The sequence below is a fragment of the Trifolium pratense genome, linkage group LG2 (assembly GCF_020283565.1).
Source record: "Trifolium pratense cultivar HEN17-A07 linkage group LG2, ARS_RC_1.1, whole genome shotgun sequence".
In the NCBI taxonomy this organism is placed as follows: domain Eukaryota; kingdom Viridiplantae; phylum Streptophyta; class Magnoliopsida; order Fabales; family Fabaceae; genus Trifolium; species Trifolium pratense.
The window spans coordinates 66,374,546-66,390,697 of NC_060060.1; positions in this window are offsets into that span (position 1 = coordinate 66,374,546).

Below are 16,152 nucleotides of genomic sequence, written 5' to 3' on the forward strand. Positions count from 1 at the left end.
TCTCGCACTTGTAATCCTCATCCACATGGTCACGGAAGTAGCGAAAGTGTTTGGCCAACGACTCAAATTTATCGGCATACTCAGAGATAGTCATGTTGCCTTGAAAAAGCTTGAGGAATTGTTTCTCCTTCTCCGATCTAGCACTGGAAGGGAAGTATTTACCTAAAAATTTCTCCTTGAAGGACTCCCAGTTCAGCTCTTCATGGTTATTCTCCATTATCTGTCTCTCACCTCGCCACCATGATTCCGCCTCTGCTCTGAGCAGGAAAGTTCCGTACTCCACCTTCTTCGCATCAGTGCAATGGAGCATTTCAAAGATTTTCTCAATATCCTCCAGCCAACGATCTGCCTTATCTGGATCATGCTCTCCATTGAACTTCGGTGGATTGTACTGACTAAAATCTCTTAATTCTCTTGCCACAGCAGCAGCCTCCTCTCTTTGGTCCCTAACAGCTTCACGTTGGGCTCGAGCTGCAGCTTGTTGAGCAGTAGTTGCAGCTTGGGCAGCAGTAGTCGCCGACTGTTGGGCCACAGCAGCAGCCAATGTGTGGATTGCCTGGATGGTGCCTGCCATGTCAACGGTTGGCTCGAGATTTTGCTGGTTGTTAGCAGCTCTTCGTGGAGGCATCGTGACTTCCTACAATGTCACTTGAGTTAGAAAGATCTTAAGGTCTTATTCCAACCCATGGGGTTATTGATAGGGGCTGTTTAAAGTACTTTGTTAGATAGCCTCTCTAATAAAACAAATAAATAGATAGACAAAGAAACAAAATTCAAACATATAAGATAAGGAACTCATGTATCACACAATCATCACAAACATACGTAAATTAGATCGTCCCATCCCAAAAATATTTGTCCAAGGATTATTGCTCTGATACCAAATGTAACATCCCGGATTTTTATCCAAGAAATTACTTAAAATTTACTTAGAAAATTTCGGCTGTTTTTTTTTTTTTTTTTTTCTTTCAATTAAAATAGTATAGTATAACGACTAAATTGAAATTCAAAAGGAACATAGCTTAATTAAATCCAAGTGGTAGTTCGAAAATCCTAGCGGAAGAAAATCCATAACCGCATTTCTAAACAAGTTTAAATGTCAAAAAGAACTGAAATTAAAGTAGTATTGCCGCAACGGCATATTTATTTCATAAAATGCTGAACTTGCAAAAACCCAATTTTATTTTCTTTCCCTCTATTTACATTAGTTCTCTTATGACCAGAGTCATTATTGCCACTATTGATTTTTCCTCTCTATGTGAAATGCAATGTAACTAAGACAACCCTATATGAGACAATGATCCGGATAAAAACCCATACCAATGGGAAAAATCTGCCACACAGGCTCCTGCCACACAGGCCCTAAAACTTGCCACACAGGCTCTACTACAACACATACCAATGGGGAACATCTGCCACACAGGCCCTAAAACTTGCCACACAGGCTCTAAACAGACTTTTCTCTATATGATGCATGCCTCCTATGTAAAGATTATCATCTTCTTAAATAAATTAGTCCTAACCGACCACTGTAGACAGCACCCTAATAATCCTTGCACTCTTATCTATATATGTACCTTATTTTATACTAACCAACAAACAATGGAATTAATCCTCCCGGTTTAAGTATAAATTGGTTAAATTTTACTTGCTTAATAATCTAGTTTCACATAAGCTTGTAAACAACCATAATAGCACATCAGACATTATATGATATTGTACATATGCAAATAATAAACTAATAGCAAGTATTGAAGCAGGTCATAAATACATATATGTATATACTGGTAAGTAAAAACACAATTAGCTAGACAGATTACACATTTACATGAACCAACCCAATAGTTCCTAATGCATTACCCTATTTCTTTTCTTTTCTAATAAAGTTACGGTTGTTTCTAATTTGTTTTAAGTGACAAAGGCTCTACTATCACCTCACAACATAGTCCTATGTAGCATGAGTGTATGGGGAAAAAGCCCTTACCTGAGACGCTTTCCTTATAATGATTTTGACTCTAGATTTCTCTACGGTTAATCGCACGATCGGGGCTTAACGGTTCTAGAAAGAATAATTATTTTTAGGATTAGAAAGAGAATGAACTGTGAAGAAATAATGAAGTGAATGGAAGATTGATACCTTAGAGACCAAGAGCTACACTAGGAGTTGACGAGAGGATTGGTGGTGAGAAGTGGCTTCTGCAAAGTATACTTGTTTGTCAACTAGAGAGTTTGTGGGAGTGGAATGTTTTTACGTGGGATATGTATGTTGGTATTTATAAGGTTTGAGAGTTATGTTAAAATAGGAGGCGGCGGTGAATAAGAACAAATAGCATAGGAATTTTAGGTTTAGTTAGTACCCGTTTTATCCTAATAATTCTCATCCATATCAATTCCCTCTCTCACAAAACAAGGCTCATGATAACTACATATATTAAACCCGTAACCCATTTGTATACTACCCTTAATAAGAAGGCAAGGGTACACTTAATCAATTAAAATAGTTGAACTAAATAAATATTTAAATAAATAAAAATCATGTTTCCTAATTAATTAAAATTAGAGGATCTTACAGAACTTCTTCAGATTATGAACAACATAACCTTGATAAAGAAGATCTGAAAGTAATCTTGGATAAACGATGGTTGTTTTCCTCTGAGATTTGCTTGAGAAGATTGCTTCACAGATCCTCTCAAAGAAGTATTCTCCCAGATTCACCTTCGTTCCTTTCAAAAGGAAGTAAATCAGATGACGATGAGTCCAGGAGATTGTATCAGTACCACCAACTCTTGGACTGATAGCAGCTAGTATGATCTTGAATAGCACTCTGCAAACATCAGTCAAACCCTTGACTTTACCCTTCAGTTTCAGATCTATACACATTAGATCCAGAAGATCATCTCTATACCTTGTGTCCTTCTCAAAAGCATCTAACTCTATCCCAGAGTTGTTCAAACCAAGCAGAGCGTTGAAGTGAATAGGAGAGAAGGCCAGATTCATACCACAGATATTAGACCTAATCTATTTCCAGTAAACTCCAGTAAACCCATTTCTTTCCTAGATTTACCTTTTAAACTAGGATCTCTTTCAATAGCAGCACGTTCTTCCTGCTTAGCTTCAAACTTATCAAAGACCTTAGCCTTCATCCAGAATTTCTTCAAGAGATCTGGGTAAATAGGACCATTTAGCATGTTGAAGTACTTATCCCAGCCTTGAGTGGAGAAGTACTGTTTCACATCGAACCCGTTCGCCTGTAAGCTATCAAAATCTATCATCTTCTCAGAGAGAAAGGTGAGTTCAGATTCTGGAAACTCCATTTCGTTCCCAACGATTTGAAGATTTCTGAACATGAACGGAGGAATCTTTGATGAAGAAGAAGACGAAGAACCAGCCATGATGGAGTTTAGGTAAGGGTTGGAGCTAACGTGAGAGAAAGAAAATTTTGTTGGAGGTTTAGAGAGAAAAGAAAGTGTAGGTTGTGAGAGTGAGGAGTGTGCAAGTGTATTGTGTAAGTTTTATTTAAATGCATACAGTTAACACAAAAATGGCAAATTTGGGAAGTTATGCTAATTGACAAAAAGTTGAATACCAAAAGTCATCATTAACCACCCACTACCTGACACACGTAGACCACGTGCAGAAATTTACTTGGTAACTGCTATTTCAATGGACAACTGTTCAGTAGCGAATACTAAACGTTTTCCATTTAAATAGTTCAGAGCCTCTAAGATTTTTAAAATACTCTATCAGAGTTAAGTACTTCAGAAAGAACTTCTTCTGATTAATTTGAATTCCCAGAAAGAACTTCAATTCTCCCATCATGCTCATTTCAAATTCATCCTGCATTATCTTAGAAAAATTCTTGCACAAGGAAGCATTAGTTGAACCAAAAATAATATCATCAACATAAATTTGAATGATTAAAATGTCTTCTTTGGTTGTTTTTCTAAAGAGTGTGCAGTCAACCTTCCCTTTCTCAAAACCCTTTTCAAGAAGGAAATTACTGAGTCTATCATACCAAGCTCTTGGAGCTTGTTTCAGACCATACAGTGATTTCTTCAATTTGAAAACATGTTCTGGGTTTGAGACATCTTCAAAACCAGGAGGTTGCTTAACATACACTTCTTCAGAAATAAAACCATTTAAGAAGGCACTTTTAACATCCATCTGATACAAGGTTATTCCATGATTAACAGCATAAGATAGAAGTAACCTGATTGCTTCAAGTCTAGCAACTGGTTCAAAGGTTTCAGTATAGTCAATCCCCTCTTGCTGACTATAACCTTGTGCAACCAATCTAGCCTTGTTTCTTACCACTTCACCTTGTTCATTCAGCTTGTTTCTAAATACCCATTTTGTTCCAATAATGTTCTTGTGTGAAGGTTTGGGCACTAGAGTCCATACATCATTTCTTTGAAATTGATTCAGCTCTTCTTGCATTGCCACTATCCAAGCATCATCTTTCAGAGCTTCATCAATCTTTGAAGGTTCCATCAACGAGATAAGACCAACTAAGGATTCCTCATTTCTTAGTTGAGATCTTGTCTTTCTTGGACTATCCTTGTTGCCTAGAATCAGTTCCTCTGGGTGAGATGATTTGTATTTGAAAGTATTTCTTGGGGGCTCATCATCTTCAGACTCATCATCAGCAGGTTCAGCAGTTGCTTCAGTTCTTTGATGTTCAGAATCAGTAGGAACTGTTATGTTCAGAGGTTCTTCAGAGAATGGATGTTCTGAGTAGTTTGGAATATCTGAATACTGATCCTCTGATACCTGAAATCTAGACATACCTTCCACAAGCTCTGACACTTGGTCAGGCTCTTTGTCATCAAATTTGACATGCATAGTTTCTTCCACAGTGTGTGTTTCAGAAATATACAGTCTGTATGCTTTTGAGCGTTCAGAATATCCTATAAAGATACCCTTATAACCTCTAGCATCAAATTTCTTTAGATGGACTTTGTTGTTTAAGATGTAACAAGTACATCCAAACTGATGAAAATAAGAAATATCAGGCTTTCTTCCCTTGAACAATTCATAAGCAGTTTTGTTCAATTTAGATCTGATATAGATTCTATTTTGAACATAACATGCTGTGTTTACAGCTTCTGCCCATAAAAATTTTGCTACATTAGTTTCATGCATCATGGTTCTGGCCATTTCTTGCAGAGTTCTATTCTTCCTTTCTACAACCCCATTTTGTTGAGGAGTTCTAGGAGAGGAGAATTCATGCAAGATGCCATATTTTTCACAAAAGTTTTCAAAAGGTTCATTTTCAAATTCTCCACCATGATCACTTCTAACTTTTAAAATAGTGTAGGCTTTTTCATTTTGAATTTGTTTGCAGAAAACACTAAACTCATCATATGCTTCATCTTTTGTTCTTAGGAATTTTACCCAAGTCCATCTACTGTAGTCATCAACAATCACTAATCCATACTTCTTTCCATTGATTGAGGCAGTGTTAACTGGTCCAAACAGATCAATGTGAAGAAGTTCCAATGGTCTTGAGGTAGAAACAATGCTCTTAGGTTTAAAAGAAGATTTTGTAATCTTTCCTTTTTGACAAGAACCACAAAGTGAGTTTGAGTGATACTTAATTTTTGGTAAACCTCTGACAAGGTCAAGCTTGCTGAGCTTAGAGATTAACCTCCAGTTAGCATGGCCTAACCTCTTGTGCCAGATCCATTTTTCTTCACTCAATGTCAAAAGACACACAACTTTTTGTTCATTCAAATCAGAAAGATTTATTTTATAAACATTGTTCTTTCTCAGACCTTTGAATACAATGGAGTTATCAGATTGTTTAGACACAGTACATGATTCCTTATTAAAGACAACTACATAACCATTGTCGCAAAATTGACTTATGCTCAATAGGTTATGTTTGAGTCCATCAACTAACCAAACATCATTAATAGATAGGGAAGAATTACCTACTGTACCTGTACCTATTATCTTTCCTTTTTGATTACCTCCAAAGCCAACAGATCCTCCATCTTTCAAAGTTAACTTGGAGAATAGTTGTTTGTCACCAGTCATATGCCTTGAACATCCACTATCCAGATATCATGAGTGATTCATGATACTTCTTTGAGTGGCAGGCTGTATGAGAAACAACTTTAATCATTGCGGTAGAACTCTTCATCACAGTTAATGATAAAGTCATTCCAGTATTCTTCCTCTTCATTTCTCAAGTTCTGATTGTTAACTTGAGAACTTGTCAGCCATTTGTCTAGGACATAAGCCCTTCTTCCTTTGCATAGGACTTGTTTCCATGCTCTAGGTAGGACATATCCTTTCCTAGTTGGTAAATCTGAATGGTACATTATTTCAGCTTTTGGTACCCATCTTCTGGGTCCACGCTTGTTAGTCCACAAATGCTTACTATGTTGTTTAGTGTTAGAGAAAGATCTTGGTTTGGAATAATAACCTTTTTGAAATTTTTTCTTTGTTTGAGATCTGTTATTATTCCAGGATTTGGATTGTTTATGATTCCAGGGTTTGTATTTATCACCAATCCTATGTTCTGATTGATTATATCTACTGACTCTAGAATCATAAATAATCTGAGTCCTGTACTGCATCTGAGGTTTGGAGTTAGAATTTTTTCTTTTCAAAACTTCTGAGCTTTTAGATTGACTAGCCTCAGGTACTGAAGTTCCTTTGGTTCCAGAATTTGAAGTCTCAGATTTTGAAGTTTTCAGAACTTCTGAACTAATGTTCTCAGGTTCTGAACAACTTCTATCTTCTGAAATTTTCTTTCCAGATCCTGAGGAACTTGGTTCCTCTGAGCTGTCAGCTTCTAAATCACTCAGATCATCATCCTCATTTTCAAAAGTACCAGGATTCTTTTCTTCTTCACTTGGTGGAACAACATAATAAACCCAAGATTTTCCAACCTTTTTGGCAAAGGTCTTCAGCTTTGAATATGTTCTACCATATTCATAGCCAAGTCCTTCTCCTCTATGTCTCAAAACATTATAAATTCTATTAGCAGCTTTGCTCTTCCCAAGGTTGAGATGCACAAACTGTTGAAGAGCTATTTCCTGCTCATCAATAGGTTTGTGACATACAGCACAACCCTTTTCAAAGTCATTCACTCTATTCAGAGTTTCTTGATATAGACCTTGAAAGTGTTCTGTCTGTTCAGTCAGAGTGTTAAGCTTTTCTTGTAAAACTTTTTGTTTACTTAACACTCTGAGATGTTTCTCAATGACCTTGTTAAGTGCAGTTATAAGTTGAGATTTAGAACAGTCAGAAAATACCTCATCTGTTACTTCTGAATCTGATTCTGATTCATCCTCTGAGTCTGCATCTGAGTCAGTTGAAGCCATCAGGGCTAGATTTGCCTCTTCCTCTTCCTCAACTTCTTCCTCAGATGATAGCTCTTCAAAAGTAGCCATCAGACTCTTTCAATTTGCTCTTAAATTGTTGCTTCTTTAAGCTGTATCTTTTGCTTTTGTCTTTAGCAGACATTTCTGGACAGTCAGCAATAAAGTGTCCTGGCTTCTTACAGTTGAAGCAGTTCTTCTGATCATCCTTTTTGCTGACAAAATTTTTGGAGCTGTTTCCTCTGAAATTTCTTTTGTTAAACCTGTTCCATTGCTGAAACTTGGTGAATAAAGCAAACTCATCTTCACCCATTTCCTCCTCTTGGCCATCTGTAGAAGATTCCTCTTCAAAGTCAAGAAGCTGAGTCTTAAGAGCTTTAGAAGGAGTCCTAGTTGACTGTAAAGCCACAGACTTGGACTTCTTCTTAGCTTCTGAATCAGCATTCAGAACCATCTCATGGCTTCTGAGATTGCTTATCAGAGCCTCAAGACTCAGAGTCTTGAGATTTTGAGCTTCTTCTATTGCAGTGACCTTAGGTCTCCAAGCAATAGGAAGACTTCTCAGAATCTTCTGAACATGGTCATAGGTGGAATAACTCCTCTTAAGAGCTTTAAGACCAGATACAAGGATTTGAAACCTTGTAAACATAGTCTCAATGTTTTCATCTTGTTGCATAGTGAATAGTTCATATTGCCTTATCAAGAGACTAGCCTTAGCCTCTTGAACCTTTTCATTACCATCATAGGTAGCACACATAGAATCAAAGATAGATTTAGCAGTAGACTTGTTTTCTATTCTGACATAATCTTCATGTCTAATAGCACCAACAACAATGTCCTTTACTCTATGATGCTTAGTGTAGGTTTTTAAGTTAGCTGGTGTGAGTAACTTTCTATGCTCAATGGACAATCTTCCATGTTCATTTAAGTTTTCAAAAGTTACTCCCAGCTCAACCAAATCCCACAACTCATGATCAATAGCAGTAATATTGCTATACAGTCTTTCCTTCCACCACTCAAATAATGATGCATCACCATTGAATATAGGGGCTTTCCTATTGCCACTATGTTCATGTGATTCATTACTCAAGTAGTCAAAACCAAAAGCATTTCTAGGACCACCACCAGCACCACTGGCATCACCGGCTTCACCGGTTGTTCTAGTGCTACTATCGTCTCCTCCAGACATAGTGTTCTCACAAGATCTTTACTGTCTCATTGTTAGGTGAAAGTAACAGACCAGAGCTCTAGATACCAATTGAAGGTGTGAAAACACAAGAAGAGGGGGGGGGGGTTGAATTGTGTTTTAGTCAAGTTTAAAACTTTTTCAAGTTCTTAACTTAACTTCAACAGCAGCGGATAAATAACACAATAAAACAAGTTAAGAGATAGAGAGAGATCACACAAGCAATTTATACTGGTTCCTCTCACAAAACGAGAGTAGTCCAGTCCCCTTGCACTTCCAAGGGATTTCACTATAATCACACAAGATTACAACTGCTCAAGCACACAAGCAAGAGACTTCACCACAATGCTCAAGCACACAAGCAAGAGACTTCTCAAGTACAAATGTAATGAAAAATAGAATGAATACAACAGCTCTTAATCAGAACCTAGAAGAATAAATACTAAATATTTGAACTAAAAGTGCAACAACACAGTTCAGAGGTTCAGAGCTTGTATGTGGAATTCAGAGTTTGTTCGTGCGTGTTAATAATCCTTGATATGTTTTTACAACTGATTCCTTTAGTATATATATAACTAGAAAAGAGTCGTTGCAAAGAAGACCGTTGAAGTAGATAACCTTTTGTCTTCAAGCAGCCTGTCTTGATGCAGTTTAGTTGTATCTAAAACTGAGTAAGAGTTTCAGGTACTTTGACTACTGCAGAGAAGACTTTCCTTATTCAGCTAACACAACTGATGACCCACGTTCTCAAAAGAGGACAGACAAAAAAAGAGTAGTTGTTCTGATCAGGCTTGAAAGGTCCTTTTCTTCATTGGTAGAAGAGTTGACTTGCAAAAGAGAATCTTTACAAACTTCAAGAAGATCATCAGAGTTTGATGAAGCTTAGACCTTAAGAAGTTCTGAAGACTTCATCGTCTGAAGATTACAACTTCTGAGCTTCAAGATCTTCTGAACGCTTGCAAACTTCTGAACTCCTTATCTTCTGATCTTTAATCAGAGTTTAATTGAATCTAAGTCCTGCACACTTAAATTAAATTTTTAGTCCTTCCAATTGTTTATTAATACTTTTGTTATCATCAAAACCTTAAAAGATTTAGGTGCAAACATTTTTAAATCAATTTTGTTCCAACAACCAGAGCTCTTGGTTAAGGGCAATTTTACTTGTTTGAAAGATGAAGTCAAATACAAATATGAAGATGGTATTGTTGAATGTTTCTAATTACCATTTGTGGAAGGGCAAGATGAAAGACTTGTTATTTGTGAAGAAATTGCACTTACCGGTATTTAGTTCCGCAAAGCCGAATTCTATGTCTGATGAAGAATGGGAGTTTGAACATCTACAGGTATGTGGTTTTATTCGGCAATATGTTGAAGATAATATTTATAATCATATTGCTAATGAGACACATGCAAAAAATTTGTGGGAGAAGTTAGAGTCCTTGTATGCCTCTAAATCAGGGAATAATAAATTGTTCTTGTTTGAATAGCTTCATAAGTTTGAAGTATAAGGAGGGGACTTCTATTTCAGATCACTTGAGTGAATTTCAGGGGTTCCTTGATCCGATGTCAGGAATGGGTATTAAATTTGAAGATGAACTTTTGGGACTATTTCTATTGCTATCTTTACCAGAGTCTTGGGAGACGTTTCGGGTTTCTATTACAAGTTCTGCTCCTAAAGGTGTTGTTTCTTTGAAAACGGCTAAGGGTGGTATTCTTAATGAGGAGATGAGAAGGAATGCACAAGGTACTTCATCTCAATCTGAGGTACTTGTCACTGAAAATAGGGGGAGAAGTCAGAAGAAAGAACCGAAGGGTGGTAGAGAGAATAGCAGAAGCAAGTCCAAAGGGCGATACAAGAATATGGAGTGTAATTATTGTCATAAAGCAGGGCACATACAAAAGTACTGTTATCAGTGGAGAAAAGATAACAAAAGCAAGAAGGGTAAGCAGAAACAAAGAGATCATGAAGATCATGATGATGATCGTGTTACTACTGCTATCAATGATGATCTTGTTATTCTCCGTGATCATGAGTCCATTAATCTTGTATCAGATGAGAGCATGTGGATTGTTGATAGTGGTGCTACATTGCATGTTACATCGAGGAGGGAGTTCTTAACATCTTATACTTCTGGTGACTTTGGAGGGTTGAAGATGGGTAATGATGGTGTAGCTAAGGTAATTGGTGTTGGTGATATTTGCTTGCAAACCAACATGGGAATGCAATTGTTGCTTAGAGATGTCAAACATGCTCTGGATGTCCGTTTTAATTTGATCTCTGTGCATATGCTTGATGATTGTGGTTACGATAATCACTTTGGTTCTGGAAAGTGGAAACTCAGTAAAGGTTGTTGAATCTAAGAGGACTCTAGATGATTAATTCATATTGTGCATAAGCTGACTTGGTGTGCAAGCTAGCAAAAAGTGAAAGTGTAACTAATTGCTTGAGAAGCAAGTTAGTTAGTTTGTTAATAGAGTTTGTTAGATTCAGTTAGTGTTTGTTTCACCTAGGTTGTTAAAGTGTTTTAGAGTCAGTTAGGGAGTTGTTAGTTGGTTAGGGCCTAAGAGAATCATCAACTAATGTGATGATCTAGTATTAGTATAAATATAGGCTCATGATTAGTGATTGTAATCAACTATTTTTCCCCCATTGAGGATGAATAAAACTGACTCCATTTTTCCCTAATCTTCATCTTCTTCTTCCTCTGTTAATCGTGTGGTTTTCTTCCTTTCCATCCATTCACCATTGTTGCAGCAACAAGGATTGTAGATCCTGCATAAACTGTGCTCATTGGCTAGGCCAAAGTGACAGTGCAGCGCGCGCGTGTTTCCTTGATTGTCTGCTTGCTTGTTAGGCCTGTGCAGGCCAAAGTGTGTGAAGCCAAAAGCTTAAGCTGCGCCAACATCTGGTATCAGAGCCTGGTTCGAGCTTTAACCATGGCAACCTTCAACAATGGTCAATTCCCTACGAATCTTCCAGTTTTGGATGGAAAGAATTATGATAATTGGAGCAAACAGATGAAAGTCTTGTTCAATTATCAAGATGTGATGGATCAAGTGATTAATGGTGTGGAATCACTTTCAGAAGGTGCTACAGAGGTTCAAAGAACACAACACAAAGAATTGAAGAAGAAAGATTACAAGGCATTGTTCATAATTCATCAAAGTGTAAGCCCTGATATCTTTGAAAAGGTTGGAGATTGTGAATCAGCCAAGCAAGCTTGGGATATTTTGGCTACAGCTTATGCTGGAGATCAGAAGGTGAAGAAAGTGAAGCTACAAACCCTAAGAAGCAAGTTTGCACAGCTACAAATGGAAGAAAAAGAAACTGTAAGTGAGTTCTTTACAAAGATTGCAAAATTAGTTAATGAAATGAAAGCATGTGGTGAAATTGTGTCTGGTACAATGAGAGTTGAAAAGATACTGAGATCTTTAACTCCTAAGTTTGACTATGTGGTAGCTGCAATAGAAGAGTCTAAAGATCTTGACACTATTAAGGTTGAGGAACTGCAAGGGTCTTTAGAAGCACATGAGCAAAGGATGAATCAGAGAAATTCTGATAAATCCAATGGTGAGGTAGCATTACAAGTGCAGCAGGGTAACAAGAATAAGAAAGGAAAGGGAAAATGGCAAGGCAATAAGGGAAAAGATAGTTATCAGAATGGAAACGGAAAAGAGAATCAAGATACCAAAGGAGGTGGAAATCAGAAGAAACAGTTCAATGGTGGTAGAGGTGGTTACAATGGAGGTGGAAGAGGTGGAAGAGGTGGAAGAGGTGGCAGAGGTGGAAGAGGCAAGTTTGATAAGAAACACATACAATGCTATAATTGCCAAAATTATGGTCATTTTGCAGATGAATGTAAATTCAGAGAGGAATCAAGTGATGCTGAGGCCAAAATTGCTAGAAATGATGATGATGATGAAGGCTCAGTTATGTTTCTTGTAACTACAAAAGATGAAAGTGATCTTCAAGAGAAATGGTATCTTGACACTGGATGTACAACACACATGACAGGGAGGAAAGATTGGTTCACAAGCCTAAAGGCTACTCAGAATCACAATGTCAAGTTTGCAGACAATAGCAGTCTTGCAGTACAAGCCATTGGTGATGTAACAATCAAAAGAAAGGATGGCAAGTGTTCAGTGATTTCTGGTGTATTGTACATACCAGGTATGAAATGTAATCTACTCAGTATAGGCCAATTGCTAGAGAAAGATTACAGAATTGTAATGGAGAATAAGTTGCTGAAAGTGTACAACACTAAAGGTAACTTGATGTTAAAAACTGAAATGTCAAAGAATAGGACATTCAAGATTGGGCTCAATGTTCTGAATCACAAGTGCTTGATGACTGCATCAAGCAGAGAAGAGTGGAGATGGCACTATAGAATGGGGCACTTGAATTTCAAGGACCTCAGCTTGCTGCAAAAATCAAAGATGGTGACAGGCTTGCCAAGCCTGCAAGTGCCTGAAGAGATTTGTGAAGAGTGTGTGCAGTCAAAACAGCACAGAGGGAGCTTCAGCAAGCATGCAGCAAGTAAGACCAATAGTGTACTTGAAGTGGTGTATTCAGATGTATGTGGTCCAATGCAAGTGAACTCAATTGGAGGTAACAGGTACTTTGTAAGTTTCATAGATGACTTTAGCAGAAAACTATGGACTTACTCCATAAGTAAGAAAAGTGATGTGTTTGAAATTTTTAAGAAATTTAAAGCTACAGTTGAAAGACAAAGTGGTAAGAGACTCAAAACCCTAAGAACAGATGGGGGTGGAGAGTATGTATCACATGAATTTGCAAAATTTTGTGACAATGAAGGCATTGTGCATGACATAGTCCCACCATATACTCCACAGCAAAATGGGACTGCTGAAAGAAAAAATAGAACAATAATGGATATGGTGAGGTGTATGTTGAAGGGAAAGCATTTACCTAAGGAGTTATGGGGTGAAGCAGTTTCTACTGCTACTTATACATTGAACAGGTGCCCTACAAAGAGATTGAAGGGTATCACACCAGAAGAATGTTGGTCAGGACACAAGCCAAATGTGAATCATATGAGAGTGTTTGGTTCACTAGTTTTCAAACACACACCAGATCAACTGAGGAAGAAGTTGGATGATAAGTCAACAATGATGATATTGGTTGGTTATCACTCAACTGGAGGTTACAAACTCTATGATCCAATCAACAACAATGTGGTGATCAGTAGAGATGTAATAATTGATGAACTCAAGGAATGGGACTGGAACACTAATGACAGAAAGAAGTCAACTAGTGTGATGATTGAAGAAGTTAGTGAAGAACAAGTAAATCAGCCAGTGCCTGAGGTGAGAAGATCAAATAGGCCTAGAACTCTACCAGCAAGATTACAAGAGTGTGAAATGAACTCAGATGGTCAAGTGAACAATGATGGTGAGTTGATCCATTTAGCATTCATGGCTGAATCTGAACCAATTGATGTGCATAGTGCTCTACAAAGTGAAAAGTGGAGAGGTGCTATGAAAGAAGAATTGGATTCAATTGAAAGCAACCAAACATGGGAGCTGGTGGATCTTCCACAGAGAAAGAAAGCAATAGATGTGAAGTGGGTTTACAAGCTGAAAGTGAACTCAAAGGGTGAGATAACCAGATACAAAGCAAGGCTAGTGGCAAAGGGATTTCTTCAGAAAGAAGGCATTGACTATGATGAAGTGTTTGCACCTGTTACTAGAATGGAAACAATTAGGTTAGTAACTGCTCTTGCTAACCTAAATAATTGGCCAATGTATCAAATGGATGTGAAGTCAGCTTTTCTGAATGGCCCTATAGAAGAGGAAGTATATGTTGCCCAGCCACCTGGTTATGAAGTGAAAGGTCAAGAGCTTAAGGTGTATAAGCTTAAGAGGGCACTCTATGGTCTGAAACAAGCTCCAAGAGCCTGGAACAAAAGGATTGACAAGTTCTTAAATGAAATAGGGTTTAAGAAATGTGTCACAGAACATGGAGTGTATGTCAAGAAAGATGCTGCAAAGGGAGTCATTATAATTTGTCTATATGTAGATGATTTGCTTATCACAGGAAGCAATGAATCTTATATCAGTGAGTTCAAGGGTGACTTGAAGGAAGAGTTTGAAATGACAGATTTAGGCCTCATGACATATTTTCTAGGCATTGAGTTTCTGAGGAATGAGCAAGGAATCTTAATGCACCAGACTAGATATGCATCAGAGATTTTGAAGAAGTTTGAGATGAACAAATGCAATGTTGCATTGTCACCTGCTGAGCCAAGGTCACAGCTAACTAAGTGTGCAGAAGAAGAGGATGTAGACCCTACATTCTATAGAAAGCTGATTGGTTCTCTGAGGTATTTGTGCAATACAAGACCAGACTTGGCTTACAGTGTAGGGATTGCTAGCAGGTTTATGGAAAGGCCTAAAGGTTCACACTTGATTGCAGTAAAAAGAATACTTAGATATGTGAAAGGGACCATAAACTACGGTATTATGTTCCCTGCAAGTGACAGAGACAAAGAATGCAAGCTAGTGGGCTATACAGATTCAAATTGGTGTGGTGATCATGAAGATAGAAAATCAACTGCTGGTTATATGTTTTTCTATGGTGGATCACCAATATCATGGTGTTCAAAGAAGGAACCTGTAGTGGCCTTATCCTCATGTGAGGCTGAATACATAGCAGCATCACTCAGCACTTGTCAAGCTATTTGGTTGAAAAACCTAATTGAAGAGATCAGTCAAGACAAGTGTGAGACAGTTACTTTGAAGATTGATAATGTGTCTGCTATCAATCTTGCAAAGAACTCTATTGCTCATGGAAGAAGCAAGCATATAGAGCTAAGGTACCATTACTTAAGAGAGCAGGTAAGCAATGGTAACTTGGCCCTAATGCACTGCAGAAGTGATGAGCAAGTTGCAGACTTGTTAACCAAGGCTGTAACAGTGCAGGTATTTGAAAAATTGAGAAGTGAAATGGGAATTGAAACAGTGGACAACATGAATTAAGGGGGTGTGTTGAATCTAAGAGGACTCTAGATGATTAATTCATATTGTGCATAAGCTGACTTGGTGTGCAAGCTAGCAAAAAGTGAAAGTGTAACTAATTGCTTGAGAAGCAAGTTAGTTAGTTTGTTAATAGAGTTTGTTAGATTCAGTTAGTGTTTGTTTCACCTAGGTTGTTAAAGTGTTTTAGAGTCAGTTAGGGAGTTGTTAGTTGGTTAGGGCCTAAGAGAATCATCAACTAATGTGATGATCTAGTATTAGTATAAATATAGGCTCATGATTAGTGATTGTAATCAACTATTTTTCCCCCATTGAGGATGAATAAAACTGACTCCATTTTTCCCTAATCTTCATCTTCTTCTTCCTCTGTTAATCGTGTGGTTTTCTTCCTTTCCATCCATTCACCATTGTTGCAGCAACAAGGATTGTAGATCCTGCATAAACTGTGCTCATTGGCTAGGCCAAAGTGACAGTGCAGCGCGCGCGTGTTTCCTTGATTGTCTGCTTGCTTGTTAGGCCTGTGCAGGCCAAAGTGTGTGAAGCCAAAAGCTTAAGCTGCGCCAACAAAGGTAACTTGGTTGTGGCTAGAGGGGAGAAAACTTCTAAACTGTATTGGACAAAAGCTTTGGTTTCTAGAGA